A 21,564-nucleotide genomic window follows, 5' to 3' on the forward strand; every position below is an offset into this window, starting at 1 on the left:
GAATATTCCTTGATTTTCCCTATTTGCTTTGATAACATGTCGGAGTAAATCGAATCTCAGCAGCGACACACATCAGAGAAAGGTTTTCCTGGTCTTAGGCATAACTGACTGGTAAGCAACAGTGAGTCTGCATGAATGGAAGCAATCAGACTGTTGATCCCTGTTCAGCAGCGATGAGCATTGGGCCTCTTGCTCATAATATACATTACATAAATAAGTTAAACACACACACACACACACACACACACACACACACACACACACACACACACACACACACACACACACACACACACAGTCATAGAGTCGTCAGGAAGTGGAATAGCCTAGCAAGTGATTTAGTGGAAGCAGGAGCCATACATAGCTTTAAGACGAGGTATGACAAAGCTCAGGAAGCAGAGAGAGGAACTAGTAGCGATCAGTGAAGAGGAGGGGCCAGGAGCTGAGTCTCGACCCCTGCAACCACAATTAGGTGAGTAAACACACATACACACGCGCACACACACACACTATATATATATATATATATATATATATATATATATATATATATATATATATATATATATATATATATATATATATATATATATATACAGGAAAAGCCACGGGGGGGGGGGTTGAAATCTTTAGCTCAAGTACTTTCACACTTCTCAGTGCGTCATCGGGAGCTGTGCAATGTTGCAAGAGAGCAACCAAAGCAGGGAGAGAGGTCTCAGAGTAGCGTAGGTCTCACCGAAGGGTAACCGTGGACGGTTACACCTACGCTACTCTGAGACCTCTCTCCCTGCTTTGGTTGCTCCCTTGCAACATTGCACAGCTCCTGATGACGCACTGAGAAGTGTGAAAGTACTTGAGATAAATATTTCCATCCCTCCCCCCTCCGTGGCTTGTCCTGCATAGTTAAGATCGCCCGTCTGTGCTTGTTTGCATATATATATGTATATATATATATATATATATATATATATATATATATATGTGTGTGTGTGTGTGTGTGTGTGTGTGTGTGTGTGTGTATAATGTGTGTATATAAAATATGAGGCAGTATGATGCATGAGGCAGCATGATGTATGAGGCAGCATGATGTATGAGGCAGTATGATGCATGAGGCAGCATGATGATGTATGAGGCAGTATAACGTATGAGGCAGTATGACGTATGAGGCAGTATGACGTATGAGGCAGTATGACGTATGAGGTAGTATGACGTATGAGGCAGTATGAAGCCATCTTCCTCCAGAGAGCACAGGTGTCACCTTCATTCTCGGGCCACTGCTGCCACTGTCACGGTGTGCGTCTCTACATGCCCTCCACCTGTCACCTGTGTCTGGCTCACCTGTAAACTGTCTCTCCTGTCACTTTACAAGTTATCTAAACCTGTAGCCTCTGCATGATGATTACAAGCCATCTAAAGCAGTAGTCTCTGAATGATTATTAACTCACCTGTTACCTAAACCTGTAGCCTCTGCACGATGATTACAAGCCATCTAAAGCAGTATTCTCTGAATGATTATTAACTCACCTGTTACCTAAACCTGTGGCCTCTGCTGATTATTACCTCACATGTCTCACCTGTCACCTAAGTCAACATGTTCTTGCGAACATCCTTCATTTCATCACTCATTTGTGTTCATTTTTCTCCCCCTTCTTTTTGTCCCCTTTCGACACAATATACTGATGACTTTTTTTTCCTTGTGTCATTATTCTGTGTCCTCGTCCTGTGCCTTCGTCCTGTGTCCTCGTCCTGTGTCCTCGTTCGATAAAAGACTTGGGTGTATTAATGTCAACTGATCTATCAATTAAAGACGAGAAAAGGTAGATGTTGAAAATACTTTACCTTCGATGAGTTTCGAGAGTTTTTCTACTCCCGGAGCCCGGCCGTTCGCCAGGCTCGTCTGGTGCTAGTCTGGTCACCCAGATTGTTGCTGCTGGTGGTCTGCAGCCCCACATATCCATCACAGCCTGGGTCATCTGGCATCTGGTGAAGATACTTGTCCAGTTTCCTCTTGAAGACTTCTACACTTGTTCCAACAGTGTTTCAGATATCCTCTGGTCAGATGTTTAATAATCTGGGGCCACGGATGTTGATACAGTTTTCTCTTATTGTGCCCACCGCACCCCTGCTTTTCACTTGGTTTATTTTCCACTCCCTCCCATATCTCTCGCTTCAGTATGTTGTTATGGGAGTGTGAAGTTTTGGGACCAGGCCCTCGAATACCTTACAGGTAAATATCGTGTATATCTCTCTCTCTCTCCTCCGGTCCAGTGAGTACATATCTAGGACTTTAAGGCGTTCACAGTAATTTAAATGCTTTACTGTTTCTATGAGGGCCAGTAAAGCATTTCAATTACTAGGAACGCTTTAAACCCAGGAAAATAACAGAGCAGAGAACTTTTAAAAAAAAAATTATGCCATTAGTGACACTACTGAAATCACTTAAGTTCTTTCACAATACTGTACAGTGGTGATGGCTCCGTTCAGGATGGGAAGTATTAGACCTGGAACAGATAGAGTTCATTTGCGACCCTCATAGTGCTAATAAAGCATTTAAATTGCTGGGAACACCTCACAGTCTTAAGTATGTATTCACTGGAGTGGAGAAGATGGAGAGATGCATGATAATGTACAGGAAAGGTACATGGATGTCTAGTTGTAAACCTACACATACTGGAGTGAGAAAGATGGTTTACAGCGTAAAATAAACCCAGTGAAAATCGGGGAAACGAAAGGTAAAAATAAGAGAGCACTATATTAGCCTCCGTAGTCCCTGATAATTCAGCATTCTGCATGAAATTAGAAATATTGCCAGGACATGCGTGGATGTCCTCGTGAGGAAAGTAGTAGACCTGGAGTCTACCTGGAGGGTATTCCGGGGATTAACGCCCCCGAGGCCCGGTCCATGACCAGGCCTCCTGGTGGATCAGGACCTGATCAACAAGGCTGTTACTGCTGGCCGCACGTAGTCCAACGTACGAACCACATTCCGGCTGATCCGGCACTGATTTTAGGCATCTGTCCAGCTCCTTCTTGAAGACAGGCAGGGGTCTATTGGTAATTCCCCTTATGGCTGGTGGGAGGCTGTTGAACAGTCTTGGGCCCCGGACACTTATTGGGGGTATGTTTCATCGCCTGTCAAGTCTTTTGCTTTCGTAAGGAGTGATTTCTGTGTGCAGATTAGGGACCAGTTCCTCCAGGATCTTCCAGGTGTAGATTATGATGTATCTCGCCTGAGCTTCAGTTAATACAAGTCAAGTGCTTCCAAGCGTTTCCAGTAGTTAAGGAGTTTGAAAGAACTTACTTGTTCAGAAAAGGTTCTCTGTACATTCTCTAGATCTGCACAGAGAACCTGTACTGCATCAAACACTTTAACTACTGGGAACGCATGGAAGCACTTGACTTGTATTAACTGGTGTTTCTCTTCAAGTCACTCGTTTACTTTAGGCTGGAGAATTGTTGTATATCAGTAGTATTCAGTATAGGCACGATGATGACTTAGACACATGTGCAGTATCTGGGTATCTTTACTTTTAGAGGGTTGACCATCCAGTGGCTTTAATAATACAATACAGGGACATAAAAAAAATATGTACAGCAAATAGTGGAAGATGGTGTAATCAGTTCCTCAGCCTAGGAGCATGTGATCAGCACCGCAGTCTTCAAGACGGTAGTCTGGAAGACTACGGTGCTCATCACATTCTCCTACTTCGCATTTGGACTATACTTCCCTACACCGACTAAACTTCCTACGCGGACTAAACAACCCGCAAGGACTCTACTTCCCACACGGACTAGATTTCCCACACGAGCTCTACTTCTCACACGGACTCTACTTCCCACTCGGACTGGACCTCTCACATGGACTTAGGATGATGAGGGAGGGATCACCAATACGTTCGTTCCCCCATCACCGTTCATCACCCAGCGGTCTCTTTGGTTTGAATCGTATTGTCAACAAAAGACAGCCTCCCCCCCCCCTTTCATCTCCCCTCCTTTCCTATCTTTCTTCCCTTTCACCCCTCTTTCCCCTTATCTCCCTCCCTCTCTTAACACCACACACACACGCACACACATGTGTACGTTAGGCCCATATTGGAGTATGCAGCACCAGTTTGGAACCCACATCTAGCAAAGCAGGTAAAGAAACTAGAGAAAGTGCAAAGGTTTGCAATAAGACTAGTCCCAGAGTTAAAGGGTATGTCCTACGAGGAGAGGTTAAAGGAAATCGACCTGACAACACTGGAAGACATAATCATAATCTACACTTGGAAAATCCTAGAAGGAATGGTCCCGAATCTGCGTACAGATATCACTCCCTACGAAAGTAAAATACTGGGCAGGCGATGCAAAATACCCCCAATTAAAAGTAGGGGCGCCATTGGTACACTAAGAGAAAACACAATAAGCTTCCGGGGCCCAAGACTGCTCAACAGCCTCCCACCAAGCATAAGGGGAATTACCAATAGGCTCCTGGCTGCCTTCAAGAGGGAGCTGGACAGATACCTAAAGTCAGCGCCGGATCAGCCGGGATGTGGTTCGTACGTTGGACTACGTGCGGCCAACAGTAACAGCCTGGTTGATCAGGCCCTGATCCACCGGGAGGCCTGGTCGTGGATCGGGCCGCGGGGGTGTTGATCCCCGGAATAACCTCCAGGTAGACTCCAGGTAGGACAGGAGAGATAGGGGGGACATGATAACGACATATAAAATACTGAGAGGAATTGACAAGGTAGACAGAGACAGAATGTTCCAGAGATGGGGCACATCAACAAGGGGACACAGTTGGAAGTTGAAGACACAGGTGAATCACAGGGATGTTAGGAAGTATTTCTTCAGTCACAGAGTAGTCAGGAAGTGGAATAGTTTGGGAAGCGATGTAGTGGAGGCAGGATCCATACATAGCTTTAAGCAGAGGTATGATAAAGCTCACGGTGCAGGGAGAGTGACCCAGTAGCGGCCAGTGAAGAGGCGGGTCCAGGAGCTACGACTCGACCCCTGCAACCACAACTAGGTGAGTACACAAACACACACACAGAAATGGGGGAACCTTGTTTGCCTTGTGCACGAAGCTTGTTTGCATGGCCAGGTATCATGGGCCAGAGTTTGTTTGGGTCTTTGTTTATCGTGTGGTTAGCGACACAACCACTGGCTGTCTTAGGCCTCCCCGTGTTTACTCACTCGTCCCGTTTTCTTCTGCATTTAGTTCCCATGTTTATCTCACTCGATTTTACAGTAGACGTGAAAAGATTCACACACATATATATATATATATATATATATATATATATATATATATATATATATATATATATATATATATATATATATATATATATATATATATATATATATATATATGCGCATGACAAGCCACGGGGGGGGGGGGAATCTTTAGAAGTGTGTCATCAGGAGCTATGCGACAGGCCCACTCTGCGCTATTCTGAGAAAAAAACCTCCCCTCACTCCTTCAGTTGCAACCTTGCATAGCTCCTGATGACGCATTGAGAAGTGTGAAAGTGATTGAGCTAAGGATTTCCAGCCATTGTGGCTTGTCTTGTGTGTGTATATATATATTCCTGGCCCCACCTCCCCTCTGGTCGCTACTGGGTTCACACTGCCGCCTGAGCCCCGTCATAACTATTCCTAAAACTATGTATGGATCCGTCTTCTTCCACTTGGCTGTCTAGGTCGTTCCACTTCCTGACCACTCAAAGGCTAAAAGAAGCATTTCCTGTGTGTGTGTGTGTGTGTGTGTGTGTGTGTGTGTGTGTGTGTGTGTGTGTGTGTGTGTGTGTGTGTGTGTGTGTTTGTGTGTGTGTGCACTCAATTGTACTCACCTAATTGTGGTTGCGTCGGTCGATTCATAGCTCCTGGCCCTGCTTCTTCACTGGTCTCCACTAGGTCCACTCTCTCCCAGGTCCATGTGCTTTATCATACATCTTCTGAGTCTTCAGCTTCCAATTGTAACCCCTTGTTGCTGTGCCCCATCTCTGGAACATCCTGTCTCTGTCCATCTTGTCGATTCCTCTGAGTATTTTATATGTCGTATATGTCGTTATTATGTCCCTCTGGTCCTTAGCGTCGTCAGGTCGAGTTCTCTTAACCTCTCTTCGTTGCAAATTTTTGCACTTTCTCTAGTTTCCTGACGTGCTTGGCCAGGTATTGGTTCCAAACTGTGTACTCACCTTGCTTGGCCAGGTATTGGTTCCAAACTGTGTACTCACCTAGTTGTACTCACCTATTACTGGTTACAGGGGTCATGTTACAGCTCCTGTCCCCGCCTCTTCACTGGCCGCCACACACACACACACACACACACACACACACACACGGCATCATCCACTGTGTGTGTGTGTGTGTGTGTGAGTGAGAGAGAGAGAGAGAGAGAGAGAGAGAGAGAGAGAGAGAGAGAGAGAGAGAGAGAGAGAGAGAGAGAGAGAGAGAGAGAGAGAGAGTGAGAGAGAACCTCATGAATCACTAAACCGTTGTGGGTAATTGAAAACAATGAGAGAAGAGGCTCGATACTTCTTTCGACGGTTCTCGAGTCTGGTAACAATTTTATCAATGACCATATCTAATACATAAAAGATAAAACACACACACACACACACACACACACACACACACACACACACACACACACACACACGGCATCATCCACTGTGTGTGTGTGTGTGTGTGAGAGAGAGAGAGAGAGAGAGAGAGAGAGAGAGAGAGAGAGAGAGAGTGAGAGAGAACCTCATGAATCACTAAACCGTTGTCGGTAATTGAAAACAATGAGAGAAGAGGCTCGATACTTCTTTCGACGGTTCTCATTCCAGAATTGTTTGCATTGTTTGGAGGCGCGGCATGTGGTACTGTAGTAGAAACTGTCTCGAGTCTGGTAACAATTTTATCAATGACCATATCTAATACATAAAAGATAAAACACACACACACACACACACACACACACACACACACACACACACACACACACACACGGCATCATCCGTAAAAAGATGTCCTACAGGCTCATTAAACATGGCTGAGAAAGGAGTAGCAGCCGCAGCAGAAGTAGGTAGCAACTTGGTGCTGTGTGTCTGTATGTCTGTGGGTGAGTAGAGTGGGTGACGGTGCTGCCTGTAGCGGCCACGGCGGCGTGGGATGGACCACTTCCTTCCTGCCCCAGAGCTTCCTGCTTCCTCTTGCACTGTTTGTTGTGATGTTGAGGAAGCAGCAGGAGGATGTGGTGAAGAGACGGGACCTCCTCACCAGGGAATATTACGGTGAATGTGACGTGGGTGCCGGTGTGAGGAGGCTTCCTGCTAGTGTGGTTCTCCTGTTTGACTCAGGGAGGTCACCGCAGGCGTCGCTCCTTTGCCTGCCGCAGGGAGGTCTTCAGCAAGCATCATTCTCGTGCCTGCCGCAGGGAGGACCCCGCAAGCATCGTTCCCGTGACTGCCGCAGGGAGATCACCGCAAGCATCTTCTCTCTCTTACCGCAAGGGAGTTTTTTTCTGCAGCGTTACTCCCGTGTCTGTCCTCACGTGCCTATCATTCCCATGTTTGTCCCTCCCGTGCCTTTACCTCCCGTGTTTGTCCTCCCGTGCCTGTTCTTCTTGTACCTTGTTCACCAACTGTCCCTCCCGTGATATTCCCTCTCGTGCTTGTCCTTTCGTGCGTGCTCCTTTCGTACCTCTTCCGCCAACTGTCCTTCCGTCATCGTGCTTCACGTGCTTGTGGCGTACCTGCCTTAGAGGAGTATTCCGTCGGCGTCAACCTGACAGTTAACTGTTGACAAGAGCCCAGGAGTCACCCACAGGGAAAGAGCCTAGAAGTCACCCGCAGGGAAGGAGCCTAGAAGTCACCCGTAGGGAAGGAGCCTAGAAGTCACCTCAGTGTTTCCATTGCGGAACACTCCGAGCTTCTGAGGGTCTGAGTGTCAAAATCTGAGCGAGGGAAGTCGGTTCCGAGCGGAGGAAGTCGATTCTGAGCAAGGGAAGTCGGTTCCGAGCAAGGGAAGTAGATCGAGCGAGGGAAATATTTCTGAGCCAGAGGGAGAAGAGAGGTTGCGGCCAGCAGTAACAGCCTGGTTGATCAGGCCCTGATCCACCGGGAGGCCTGGTCGTGAACCAGGCCGCGGGGGCGTTAATCCCCGGAATACCCTCCAGGTAGTCTCCAGGTAGGTAGGCAACACTACCATTTATGCCTTCCCCAGCAGCGCCAAATCCCATGAGAATTCTCTTTCCATGCCTGATGCCATTCCGGGCCGCTTGTAGTTGCCCTAGGTTAGGTTAGGTAAGGCTTTTCAGGAAACAGGACAAGTGTTTCCTGGCAGCTGGACATTTTGATCATCTAACCGAGGCCTTCCGCTGGCTTACCAGTCCATCTCTTTAAAAATTCTGGTTATAATTATAAGTTTGCATTAAAATTAGTTGCCCTAGCCACTTACATCCCAGTGTCAACATTGTCCCCTAGTCTCATGCGTTCCCCACTTAAACAAAGAATTCGTCCCCTAGTCACATGAGTTTCCCCTTCCCCACACCAAAATTAACTGGACCAAGTATCTGGTGTTTAAACTTGGGTGGACTGTAACAGAAAAAAAAAATAGTGGCGTTCTAACATGAAACACCATGAAAAAAAATAGATTCAAGGAGGAAAGATGGAAGGAGAATAACTATGTAGTCACCAGGGGAAGAGTGATGAGATTGAATTTATTATTATTGTGCACTGTATATGTTTTATTTTCTCTTCTTCTTTCTAATATTACCTTTCCTACTTTCTCAATATTACACTCTCCCTCTCCTCATGTCTTTTTCTCACTACCTCCACGTAGTTAGAGAGAGAGAGAGGGAGAGAGAGAGAGAGAGATTGATTCTTGCAGCAACACCCACCCCTACACCGCCTCTTCCTCTTGCACCAGATTTCGTAACATCTCGGCCTGCAGGGCTTCCTTTGGTAGAAGGGACGGGGGGTGGGGGAGAGAGAAAATAGGCAGGAAGGTAGGGAGGGAGGGATAGAAAAACAAAGGGCGAGGGAGAGAATGAACAGAAGTGAGAGTGTAGGGTAGGTTCAACAGAGGTAATTTACTTCCCCATTACATATATTTAAATGTCATATTTCTGATATTTTAATCAATATAACCCACACAATTTTAAGTCTATATTTCGCAATTCGTTCCTAACTCATAGGCTATAAATCAGAACAAATTTTAATGATAGACGAAATTTCTCTCTCTCTGGTATTTAACCCGAAAAGTGGATTTCTGGGTTCCTAGTCAATTTCAAAGTATGAAAGGGCAAATGTACAACACAGACCATAAACACAATTTTCCTGTACATCTTAGGCTCACTTTTCTCCCAAAAATATAACATGGGGCCGAGTTGCTGTGTTATGAATACCTTGAAAACCAGTTACAGGAAAACACAATCTCAAAAAAAAATTCAGAAAAACAAAAAGACTACACACCGATATCTCCATCACACATTATCAAAATCTTTGAAAGGGGTCTTAAGTAAGACTGCCAGTCACAGGGAATCACTACAGTTGCACAATCCAGGGCAGCATGGGTTTAAAGCAGGTTTCTCCTGCCTTTCGCAATTACTGGACTGTTATGATATTGTCTTGGATGCACTGGAAGACATGCAGAATGATGTAGTGTACACGGATTTTATAATAGCATATAAAATGCATGCAAAAGAAATAACTGGTAAAATGGGCAGATGAATGTTTATCTTCTTAATAGAGTCCAGAGAGTATTAAAAGAGTGAAATCGGGAGCTCTCACAATGGAAGGCTTTTCTCCTCAAGGTACAGAACTTGAGGAAAAGTACTTTCTTATTCTTTTATCCGGCATGGACAGAGACATTCATAGCACTGTTCTATTCCTTGCGGTCAGTAACAAAATTTGTATGAGAATGGCGTCCATCGAGGATCCAGCGAATTTTCACGTTGGTCTTCCAGTCTGCCACATACAATAATATAATGCTCAAAGAGAACAAATTTAATTTGCTATGGCAAAACTGAGGTTTTAAAGACTGAGACGGAGTATAAACTTAAATAATAGAGCAGAAGTGCAATGTGGGGACTTAGAAGTAACAGTGAGGAATTCACATTCAAAGATCACAGTAATGTTATCAAAACAAAGCAGGAAATTGATTGGTTGGGTAACTAAAAGGCTCAGAGAGCTTTCACTGCTCGTTAAAATCAAGTGAAGGATCTGAACCACTGGAATGATGAAGTCCTTTGAACATAAACGAAAAAGATGCATCAAAATTTATTCATGGAGCAATCTAAAGAGACTTGTCCCTATGCTGCATACTGAAATCACTGCATATGAAAGCAAGAGGCTTGGCAGGCGGCGCAAATACCTCCAGTGAGTAATGAGTACGCTGAGACAACTTAATAATTAGAAGAAGACCAAGACTCTTAAAAATACGATCCATTCCTGCATAAGGGCAATTTCTGATCAACCTTGCTGTGGTGTCTTCGTTAGACTGCGTGAGGTTGGCACCAACAGCCTGGTCAGTCAGGTCAACAATGGAAGGCCTGGTTTGGGACAAAGCCGCGGGGGCGGTGACCCTCCGGAATTAAGTACATGCAATCTACTAGGCGTTCTTACACTTGTTTTTCTGCAAGCAAGAGCTTGGCTGGTTTAGTGCCGTGGATGTGGATTGCGGCTGCATGATACTCTATTATCTCGAGCAACTTGGATGGGTCGCATCACCACACCTCAGTGAATATTGTCGATGAGGTCGACTACGTCAACGAAATTCCTGAGGTGCTCCTTGAGATAATGGGTCAAACTGGCACTCCTCTCGCCTTGCTCAGCGCGAACACCAACAACAGCAAGACCGTCGTGGTAGATACTTTCGATGGAATCAGTTAATTTCGAATTGACAATATTATTGTTCATGCTGTTTAACAAAGACCAGGGAAGAACATGAAGCTCTTATATTTGTAGTCACCGTGTTAACTTCTGCCCATCGAGGTGTAACGAGCAAGATTCGACCTAGCCTGAAGGAATACCAACTAAAATCTGCTGTATATTCCAACACCATTCTTACCACCAAGGAGGATGTCGACACCAGGCGTATACCAATATTTGTGTCTGGCTGCATTATGGACACACAGGTGCATCCGATCCTTGAACTGTTACTCATGGAGACAATGTATTGTATTTGACACGGGAGCTGAAAATTCCTGTTACACAAGAGATGTCACTTGTTCCTTCCCTGCAAATTTCAAGTTTACTGAAGATCAAAAGACAATCCGTAAAGTTGTCTTGAGTGTCTCATTTGCTGCAGTGAAAGCAGTATGACCAAGAACTACAAGAAGCTAGGATTGTGCAAAGTGAGCTAGATAAGGTGATGGTGAATCTTGGAGCCGTATTTTGACCTAATAATTTGGGTCACCTTCTTCATCTAGACGTGCTTGATGCTGGAGGCCATCTTGAACATACTCCTAGTTGGTCTCAGCAGCCAGGTTTCTGGTCCCTTCCGTCTAACTAGAGTATTCATAGGATAAAATGATTATTACCACTGAACCCAGATACTTCACTCATCAAGGATGTTCCGGTCCGGCCATTAATTATTTATTTGTGTATTGTTCCAGTCACGGTATTGTGCCCATTTTTCTCTAATAATATAACTAGATAAAATGTGTGTGTGTGATGTATAAAATGACCTGTTTGCAATCAACCAGGTTGTGATGGATATGTGGGGCAGCGGGACACCAGCAGCAACAGCCTTGTTGACCTAGCTAACACCAGTTGAGCCTAGCTCATGGCCGGGCTCTGGGAGTAGAAAGACTCTAAGAACCCACCAAAGGTATTTGAATGGTATATCAAAGGTACCTACTTGTAGCTACAGGAAGCAGAATTGTTCGCGTCGTGTCCCAGTCCTCAATATTCATCACATTTTTTTTTCAAATGATGACAATCATTTGTAACCATCTAGTTGTTCCGGAGGTTGAGTTTCGGCTCATGGCCCCGCCAGGAGCGCATGCGTGCGCGCATGTGTCCCGACATCCGGTATGCAGAGGAATTTCCTCTCAGTAGTTGACTTGTGTTAGAGGCTCTATAGTGTCACGTGACTGAGCAACGTTTGGGAACGATCTACTCTGGATGTGCGAGTGTGAGCGCCCAGCTGTTGTCACCTGATAGGTCGTGGTGGGGGGGGGGGGGCTGTACAGGTCATGTTGACGTTTCTCTGAGTTTTAATGAGGGAAATCAACTGTTATTATCGTTGTATCACTTGATTTTCGGATGAATGTTTGGAATGATCTGTTGTTGTTGTTGTTGTTGTTTTGTGTGGGTGTGTGTGTGTGTGTGTGTACTCCTTAGTTGTACTCACCTAGTTATGGCTGCAGGGGTCGATTCACAGCTCCTTCCCCCACTTACCCACCCCTTCACTGGTCACTACTAGGTCACTATCCCTGCTCCATGAGCTTTAACATACCTATTCTTTAAGCTATGTATGGATCCTGCCTCCACTACATCACTTTCCAGACTAAGAAGAAATACTTCCTAATAATCCTGTGACTGATCTGAGTCTTCAATTTCCAATTGTGACTCCTTGTTGCTGTGTCCCATCTCTGGAACATCCTGTTTCCGTCCACCTTGTCAATTCTTCTCAGTATTTTATATGTCGCTATGATATCCTCATTATCTCTCCTCTCATCCAGTGTTTTCAGGCCGATTTCCTTTAACCTGTCCTCGTGTGTGTACTCACCTAGTTGAGGTTGCAGGGGTCGAGTCCGAGCTCCTGGCCCCGCCTCTTCACTGGTCGCTACTAGGTCACTCTCCCTGAACCGTGAGCTTTATCATACCTCTGCTTAAAGCTATGTATGGATCCTGCCTCCACTACATCGTTGTGTGTGTGTGTGTGTGTGTGTGTGTGTGTGTGTGTGTGTGTGTGTGTGTGTGTGTGTGTGTGTGTGTGTGCGCGCGCGCGCCCGGTTATTTTGACGATGTTTGCCTTTGGCTATGTGCCCGGAACTGTACTCACCTCTTGGTGATTTAAAGCCTTTGTCAACCGAGGCTGTACTTTGCTTCCACTCTCTGCCCTTCACTAATTTTTCATAACATTTGCTAAGGTTATATTCTATGAGCTACTTGTCAGACCAAACCTGCAGTTTGTGCAGAGGTATTTGTTGTCTTTCCTGGTTTACTCTTCTCATTAGCTTCACATGACCTGCGAACAGGAGCACCTCTGACTGCTTCTTCTGTCATATCGTTTATGTGCACAAGAAACAGTACTGGTCCCATTACTGACCCTTGTAAAATGAAAAACTCGTCATACTTGACCATTCCGACACCTCTTCCGAACAATAACGGCTTTTTCCTTCCTGTTAAGTATTCCTTAATTTACTGTAGTGCTTCTCTCTCTCTCTCTCTCTCTCTCTCTCTCTCTTTTCTCTCAGAGCCCAAGGAAATATGGCTAGTCCCATAGCTGTTGAGGTATGTAGTTCACCCAGTAGTTTCTTCACCACTTTCCTCGTTGCATATACTCTGTCCAGCAGTCGTTGGTTCACTCTCCCTCTTTGGGAATGTTTCGGATTCCACTGGGAATCTGAAATATTCCAAGTGGAATCTACGTTCAGTTTCTTGCAGGCTTCGTGGCCATTTCTACTGAGTTCTTCCCTCTTTTGTCTTATCTGGTCCTTGACAATTGTCTTCTTTCTTGCTTGCTTCTCAGTCAACCGGAGTTCTTTGCTTTCTATACTTCACGCTAATGCGCTTTTAGCTTTTGCTTCCCTGCACCTTTGGGCGAACCATGGGCTCACTTTCTTGCCATTGCTTCTTCTGCTTCTGGGTATGAATTTCTCCTGTGCCTCCCGTGTTTGTACAGATTTAGGTTTGTGTGCGTGAATGAATGTGTCTGACCGGTCCAGCAGCGTGACCGGTCAGAAACAAGAATCGTGATTGGCGGATGGATGTTCGAACCCCTGCCAGCCACACATTTTCAGAGAAACCCCCTTCCCCCGGGAGTTGGCCCTCTGTGGAAGCCAGTTCAATTTAACCTCAGGTAGATTCTTCTTATATTTTGTATTGTATAAGATATACGACTGCGTAAGATGGTGCCGAGGCTCTCCATCCTCTCAAGGCACTCACGCTTTGTAAACAAACACACGTGAACAGATGTGTCCGGGGTTTATCTCACCACCTTGTGGAGTCACAGTGGGAGGTGGGGTAGTCATGGTGGCAGGAGAAGCCTCATGGCGGCAGGGAGGGTTACGATGGCAGGTGGATAGTCATGTTGTTATGTTGGGAAGTCATGTTTACTGGTGTGGCCCCATGGCCGCAGAGAGGGTTATGGTGGTAGTTGGGCAGTCACGTTTACCGGTGTAGCCTCATGATGGCAGAGAGGGTTATAGCGGCAGATAGGAGTCTTGGTGGCAGTTGGGTAGTCATGTTTACTGGTGTGGTCTTACGATGGCAGAGAGGGTTATGGTGGCAGGTAAGTGGGACACTGTGGCAGGCGGGAGGAGTTTTCGTGGCAGATATGGATTGATCTGGTTGTAAACAGGAACTGTAGGATCAGCCACCTCGTGGTACAAAGGTATCTGAAAACTAAAGAGCTATCTGTTAGTCCAGAAATAAGTAGTGTAGGAGTGTAGTACTAGGACGAGATATAGGAGTGAATGACTAGGATGAGGTGTAGGATTGAAGGACCAGGGCAAGATGCAGATCCTGCAGGAGGCAGACGACTAGGAAAGTAGGTGGCGTGTGGAGAGGAAGGCGCTGTGTGGGAGGCCGGCGGAAGAGGCTGTTTACCACAGGACGTGTGTCGTATGGGTGGGTTTAGAGAACGTGGGTCGACAGGTACACTCTCTGACACCTGTCCACTTGTAGGTGTTTCCCCTACCCTAACCCCCTTACCTCCTACACCTTATCCCCCTCACCTCATCCCTCCTATACTCCCACCCCTTTAGTTTGTCCCTCACCCTTGATAAGAAAAATAATTATTTGTTTAAGCAATTCCAAGATATGCTGGGTATGCTTATAAAGTCTTACAGCTTTTCAGTGAAATCGTTTTTATACAAATGATATAAAAACGTACGCTTTTCGAAGGTAAATATATAATTAATTAAATAAAAAAACAGCGTTCCAAAAAAATTACATTGTTGCTTTGCGAAGACGTAAGAGTTATAGAAAAATGTTAATGTTTTATTCTTCAGAAAACAACACGGTGTCTTCTGACACGATGTTTACTGACACGGTATCTCCTGACACGGTGTCTCCTGACAGAGGTTTTAATTACATTATAAATCACATTATGACCCGTTCAGCATCCACTGTTCTACCCCAGCTAAGTGTTTCACCACCATTTCAAAAGCCCGAACGAGGATATGATACCACTAGAGGTATCCCAAGATAACGATACATTATCCTTGGAAAATGATACTTTTTAATAGGTATTCTAAGATAACGATATTGCTAGCGACCCTCAGGTTTATGTAGCCATCGTATCTTAGCAACCTAAGATCGATGAGGGATTTTTCACGACTGCCAGGCCCGTATACCAACTATTACGCAATTAAAACAAACTGTATTCACGGAAAACTGTCCTTATGCACCTTAATGAGGTGAAAAAAATGTGATTAAACAAAGAATAACGAGAAATATATATTACAATGTAGGGAGGACAAGTTCCTTATATAATTTTCATTGGATATTTCTTGTCTTTTTGGTTCTTGGTACCCTGATTATCATTTTCCTTTTATTTTGGGTATCAGTATTACGTGATTTGAAAGTAAGGTCTTACAGAACGAGACCGATATGTCATGAGTTGGCTAAGCTGTGATGTGAAATGTGCCAGCAAAGGTAATGGGACTTTTATTCTTCGCCAAGTACAATTATTCTTAGGTCATGCTGGGGAGGTGTTGGAGAGGTTGGGAATGGTGGGGGTGAAGGTGGTGTGGTAAGAAGCAGGGAGAAGAAGAGGTATTGTTGTTGGAGTTGGTTTTGCGGTAATAGTGGAAATGGTGTCGTTGTGTAGTGGAGGAGGGCTGGAGGTGGGTTACTTGAAGCTGGAGGTGGGTTGGTTGAGGCTGGAGGTGGGCTATTTTTTTCTTTAACCAAATGAGATACATCAGGAGTGTGTTGTTACCATATTCTATATGTTAGTTGCGCAGTGGGAAGAAAGGTTAATTATGTTTGGATGTCGTATTCCACCACCCTGCTTGGGGTTCGTACAAGGTGTTGAAATGTGTTTGTTAGCTTGAACTGGGAGACTTTTGTAGCGTCATCCTGAGCTCGGAGAATTCAGTAGGGCACTGAAGGTATCGTCAATCATTCCAGAAAGGTTTCAACCGCTATGAGATCCTCAAAAGTTTCGTTGCAGTGTAACTTAGGAAGTGCCAGCTCTCAGAATAACTTTTCAACTACACAGATGTGGAATTTTTACGAAACTGTCTCTCATTCCAGAACGGGAGGAAAGACAAATTATACATAGAAAACAGGAAAGAAAGAGAGAGAAAGGAGAGGTATATAAATGTCATAATCTCACTAAATACTACTAAGTAATTATATGCCCAAGAACATCCAGTGGCACTTGTCTCTATTTTTTTTTCTGGGATGAAAGAGGTTGACGGTGGGGGTGAGGGTGGTGGTATGGAAGAAAGAGGGGGTTATGTTGTGGTGGAGGTTGGGGTAGTTGAAGATGGTAGTAGTTTAAAGGTGGGGGTGATGGTTGAGGTGGTTGCAGGAGTTATGAGGAGTAGTGAGGGACGTTGACGGGGGCCGCGTGTTTGTATAGTAGTGTTGACGTCCGGACCTCCGCTGATAACAAACTCGCCGAGTCACACCCCCTCCCCCCTCCTCCCCTCCAACACCCCCATGAAAACCCAGAGAAAACGAGAGGTTGGTTGGTGGTTGTTCTCTCTCTCTCTCTCTCTCTCTCTCTCTCTCTCTCTCTCTCTCTCTCTCTCTCTCTCTCTCTCTCTCTCTCTCTCTCTCTCTCTCTCTCTCTCTCTCTCTCTCTATGTTGAGAAAAAGAACTGTATTACTTCATATACTTGTGATAAATATATCACAGGTATGGAAGTATGTAATTGTGAGTTTGGCAGAGACGTGAGTAGAGAGAGAGAGAGAGAGAGAGAGAGAGAGAGAGAGAGAGAGAGAGAGAGAGAGAGAGAGAGAGAGAGAGAGAGAGAGAGAGAGAGAGAGACTAAATTGAGAGTTGTGTTTGTGTGCGTTTTATGGTGGTTTGTGTGTGTACGCATGCGTGTGCACACCTGTGTGCCAATGTTCCTGTGTGCGTGTGAACATCCCCTCACCGTCCCCCCCCCACAGGTCAGTACCCTGTGGCTGTTCCTCACCCGCCTCTTCCTCTCCACCCCTCCCACCCCAACCCACACCACCATTTCCACTACTTTCCCCATTACTATCCACTACCATCCCGCCCCCTCCCTTATTACTAACCTCTGCCACCCCGTATCCATCATTACCACCACCCATCATGTCTCTCATTCAACCACCCACAGTCCCCTACCACAACCTGGTCACAGACCGGTCCACGGGGGCGCTGACCGCAGTAACCCTCTCCAGGTATACTCCAGGTATAATCCAGGTATACACCCCTACAGTCATCACAACTACTACTACTACTGCCACCATCAAGTGTCTTATTGGAAGAGAAAGTACACATTGTTTAGTGAGTATAGGATGACACCTTAATTAGACAGTAGACACCTTGTGATAAATAGCAGACTCTTTCAGAGAAATGAATGATGAGGGAAAACGGGCCACCAGCAGCAACAACTTGGTTTATCAGGCAAGCACTAGACGAGCCTGACCCATGAACGGGCTCCGGGAGTAGAGAACTCTCAGAACTCACCAGAGGTATAAGGTAAAGGTGGAGGTGTAGTGGGTGGGGAAGGTGGTGTTGGAGTGGGGATGAAGACAAGGCAAAGAAATAGGAGGGGGAAAAGAAAATAATGCATATGAAACCAAAATAATCATGCAAATTACCTCGGTAGAAGACAAGTAAAAATTGCACGATAGACGCAAAGTCTTCCAGAGGACAGTGGAAAGTAACACGTCGTTCAGTAGTGACGAGTTCCAACTGCTTAGATATAGAAAGAATGAGGAGCTCAGAAGTGACACTGTATATAAAGCACAAGGAAATCACCTAATAGAACGCAAGGAGTAATAATATCAGCCGACCTTTCTTTAAAAGAACATAATAAGGCAAACGTCACTATGACCAGAAAAATGACAGGATGGATAATGTGAACTTAAAAACAAGGGAAATAGTGCCAGTGGTGACACTTTAAATTGCTTATATTTTGTCGCATAGAGTATTGTTTAGTGTTGGCACCCCCATTCAGGGCCCTCATAGAGCCAATAAAGCATTTAAGTTACTGGGAACACCTCAAAGAGAGAACGGAGAAAGAGATACATGATACATGATAATGTAAACATGGAAAGTTACTTGATTTCTCTAACAGCCCCAGTCAAACCAGGTGAAATTACAGATCTAGTGAAGTACAGACAACGTTCACTACACGTATTAGTTCAGTCAAGTACCTTGATTTTTTGGGAACTTAGGAAACCTTGACCTGTACTTCCTGGAACGGAGGCGAGAAAGATACATCACAATATACACTTGGAATATCCTAGAGGTGCTGGTCCCAAATCTGCACACACAAATTATTCATTACGAAAGCAAAAGACTGGGTAGACGGTGCAACATACACCCAATGAAAACCAGGGGTGCCATGAGTATACCAAGACTAAAAACAATGAGTGTCTTGGGCCCAAGACTGTTATCATTTATATGGGGAATTACTAATAGACCCCTGGCTGTTTTCAAGAGTGACATGGACAAATACCTAATGTCAATGCCCGATCAGCCGGGCCGTGGTTCGTACATTGGATTACGTGCGGCTATAAGCAACAGTCTGGTTGATCAGGCTGTGATCCACCGGGAGGTCTGTTTAAGGACCAGGCAGGGGGGTGTTGACCCCCACGTAGACTCCAGTTAGAGGACCTAGTCCCAATTCAGCACACTGCCATAACAACATACTGGAATCAGAGATATGGGAGAAAGTGTAGAATAAACCCAGGGAAAGGCAGGGACGCCGTAGGTACAATAAGAGAACAATATATCAACATCCCTGGCTCCAGAGATTTTAACATCTTACCAGAAGATATCAGAAACACTGTAAGAACAAGTGTAGAGGTCTTCAAGAGGAAACCAGACAAATTCCTCCGCTAGGTGCTGGGTATGTGGGCCAGCGGGCCGCCAACAACAACAGCCTGGTTGACCAAGGAAGACAAATTCCTCAGATCAGTTCCTAATCAGCTTGGCTGTGGTGCATACGTCGGACAGAGGGCGGCAGGTACCAACAGCCTGATCGATCAGGCCAGCAACCAGGAAACCTTATCTGGGACAGGGCCTGGCAGAGGGCCGGGCTGCGGAAGTAGGAAAACTCTCGAAACCCATCAAAGGTATATCATAGGTATATTTTCAAACTTAGTCTGGTCAGAACACGACAATGAAGGCTTCATACTGACAACTGTCTACTTGTAACTTCCCCTGTCTAATGATGATAATTACCTGTTGACTTGTAATTATACTGATAATTACACCTGGCAACTTATAATAACACCTGTCTACTGATAACACCTGTCTACTGATAATTACATCTGGCTACTGAAAATTACACCTGTCTACTGATAATTACACTTGTCTGTTCATAATTACGCCTATCCACTGACAATTACACCTGTCTACTGGCAATTACACCTGTCTACTGATAATTACACTTGTCTACTGATAATTACACTTGTCTACTGTTAAATGTACAGTTAAATATAAAATAAAGTGTACAGTATAAACATGTGAGGATTATTGTTATTATTATTATTATTTTAAAGATTCGCCGGTATTACTCCCGGCCCGGGCCTTTTCCAAGTGGTGGCCCGGCCTTGGCTCCCTCTTTAGGGAGTGTCTGAGACCTAAGTCTCCCATGGGAGGAGGCACAAGTACCCCCGTCATCTTTGGGACTAACTGTCCCCAGGCTTAGCCACATTTCCTGCCCTCACGGGGCTCGTAGGGAGAAGCTAGGCTTCTCTGGTCTGCCATCCCCGCCCCAAGGAAGTTATTGGGAATGACAGTCTTGTGAGCTGCAAGTTCGGGCTCAGGCACCTACCCTGCCCTAAAAGGGTTGGGCATGGTGTCGATGTCATGTGAGGAAAAACATTTATCCCCCAAATTATCAAATTATTTATTATAAAAAATATTATATCAAGTTATGTAATAATATGTATGTATTAAATTATTATATATTAAATTATTACGTCAGATTATTACCAAATATAATCGTAATCAAAGTCAGCCCTATGTCTCAAAAGTATAGTTAATTTTTTTATGATTTGGAAGATATAAATTTGATTTTCTGCAAGTACACGCACACACACACTCACACGCACGCACGCACACACACACTCACACGCACGCACGCACGCACACACACACAAATATACGTCTAAGAGGTTTGATTTAGAGTTGAGTCACGATGGTTGAGGTTTGGGTAATCATTTACCTAGGAATTTCCCCTTGGCTCAAGTGAGATAATATACTGTATACGTTTTGTGTGTGTCTTGTTTGTATGTACTTGCGTCTGTGTTTGTACTCACCTATCTGTTGAGTCTTAGTTCTTGTCCCCAAATTTGCTTGCATTTCTCTGTGTACTTGCCTGTGTGTATGTAATCTTGCGTGTGTATGTTCCGGTATATGAATATGCTTGCTTATGCTTCACACGTTTTTGCGTGTGTGTTTGCATGCGTACTCACCTATATGTACTCATCTATATGTGGTTGCAGAGGTCGACTCACTACTACTAGCCTCGCCTCTTCGCGGGTCACTACTAGGTTCAGTCTCTCCCTGGTCCAAGAGCTTTATCGCACCTCTTCGTGTGTGTGTGCTGCCGTATGTTTGTATGTGATCTGGATGTCACTCAATGTATGTACACCGAGAAGTGCGTGTTTCTATACACGCTTTTTCTGTTTTAGGGATGGCAATATTCTTGACTAGTGATGAACTGGTTACTTGGAGCCAACATGGCCCTCGTGTAGTCGACAGGCTTTTAACCCAATAAATCTGCCAAAAAAATCAGTGGAGGAAATGAAGGATGTGCTAGTTGTGAGTGCCTGGGGAAGGAAGGAATATAAGAGAGACTAGATGACAGTGCTACAGTAGGTAGTGGAAGTCACGCTGAAGCGGTGAGAAGAATGCTTCAGGGAGTCTACCGCAGGTCCAGTCACTGTCACCACCACTGTCACTGCCATTGTCACTGTCAGGGTGAAGCAGAGGGGGGCGAGTGTGGGTGGGGAGGGGGAAGAAATGTAAAGGTGGGCCTTGAGGAAAAAATGGGGTGAGTGTCAATGGTGAGGTTGGCGGGGAAGACAGCTTGTGTCAGAGGGCCTACACCAGATGACACAAGCTATACAACAAGCATTTGTCGCGATAGTTTTGCTCTGTTTACAGTCTTTATCTACATGAAGCGAAACGTTGGCCTATTAACAGATTGCTCTGCTTCCGTTTCTCTTCATTATTACTGTTGGCAATATGCAC

At 45.1% G+C, this 21,564-nt stretch overlaps 1 protein-coding gene and 1 pseudogene across 6 annotated transcripts in view; both read left to right on the forward strand.

Annotated features, from left to right (window-relative positions):
* The window catches only part of LOC128693682 (transforming protein p54/c-ets-1), a 496,563-nt gene that overhangs the window by 252,804 nt on the left and 222,195 nt on the right, over positions 1-21,564 (forward strand). The window lies entirely within an intron of this gene.
* LOC138853605 (xaa-Pro dipeptidase pseudogene) lies at positions 10,148-11,490 on the forward strand (annotated as a pseudogene).

This window comes from Cherax quadricarinatus, chromosome 34 (genome assembly GCF_038502225.1).
Source record: "Cherax quadricarinatus isolate ZL_2023a chromosome 34, ASM3850222v1, whole genome shotgun sequence".
Classification (NCBI taxonomy): domain Eukaryota; kingdom Metazoa; phylum Arthropoda; class Malacostraca; order Decapoda; family Parastacidae; genus Cherax; species Cherax quadricarinatus.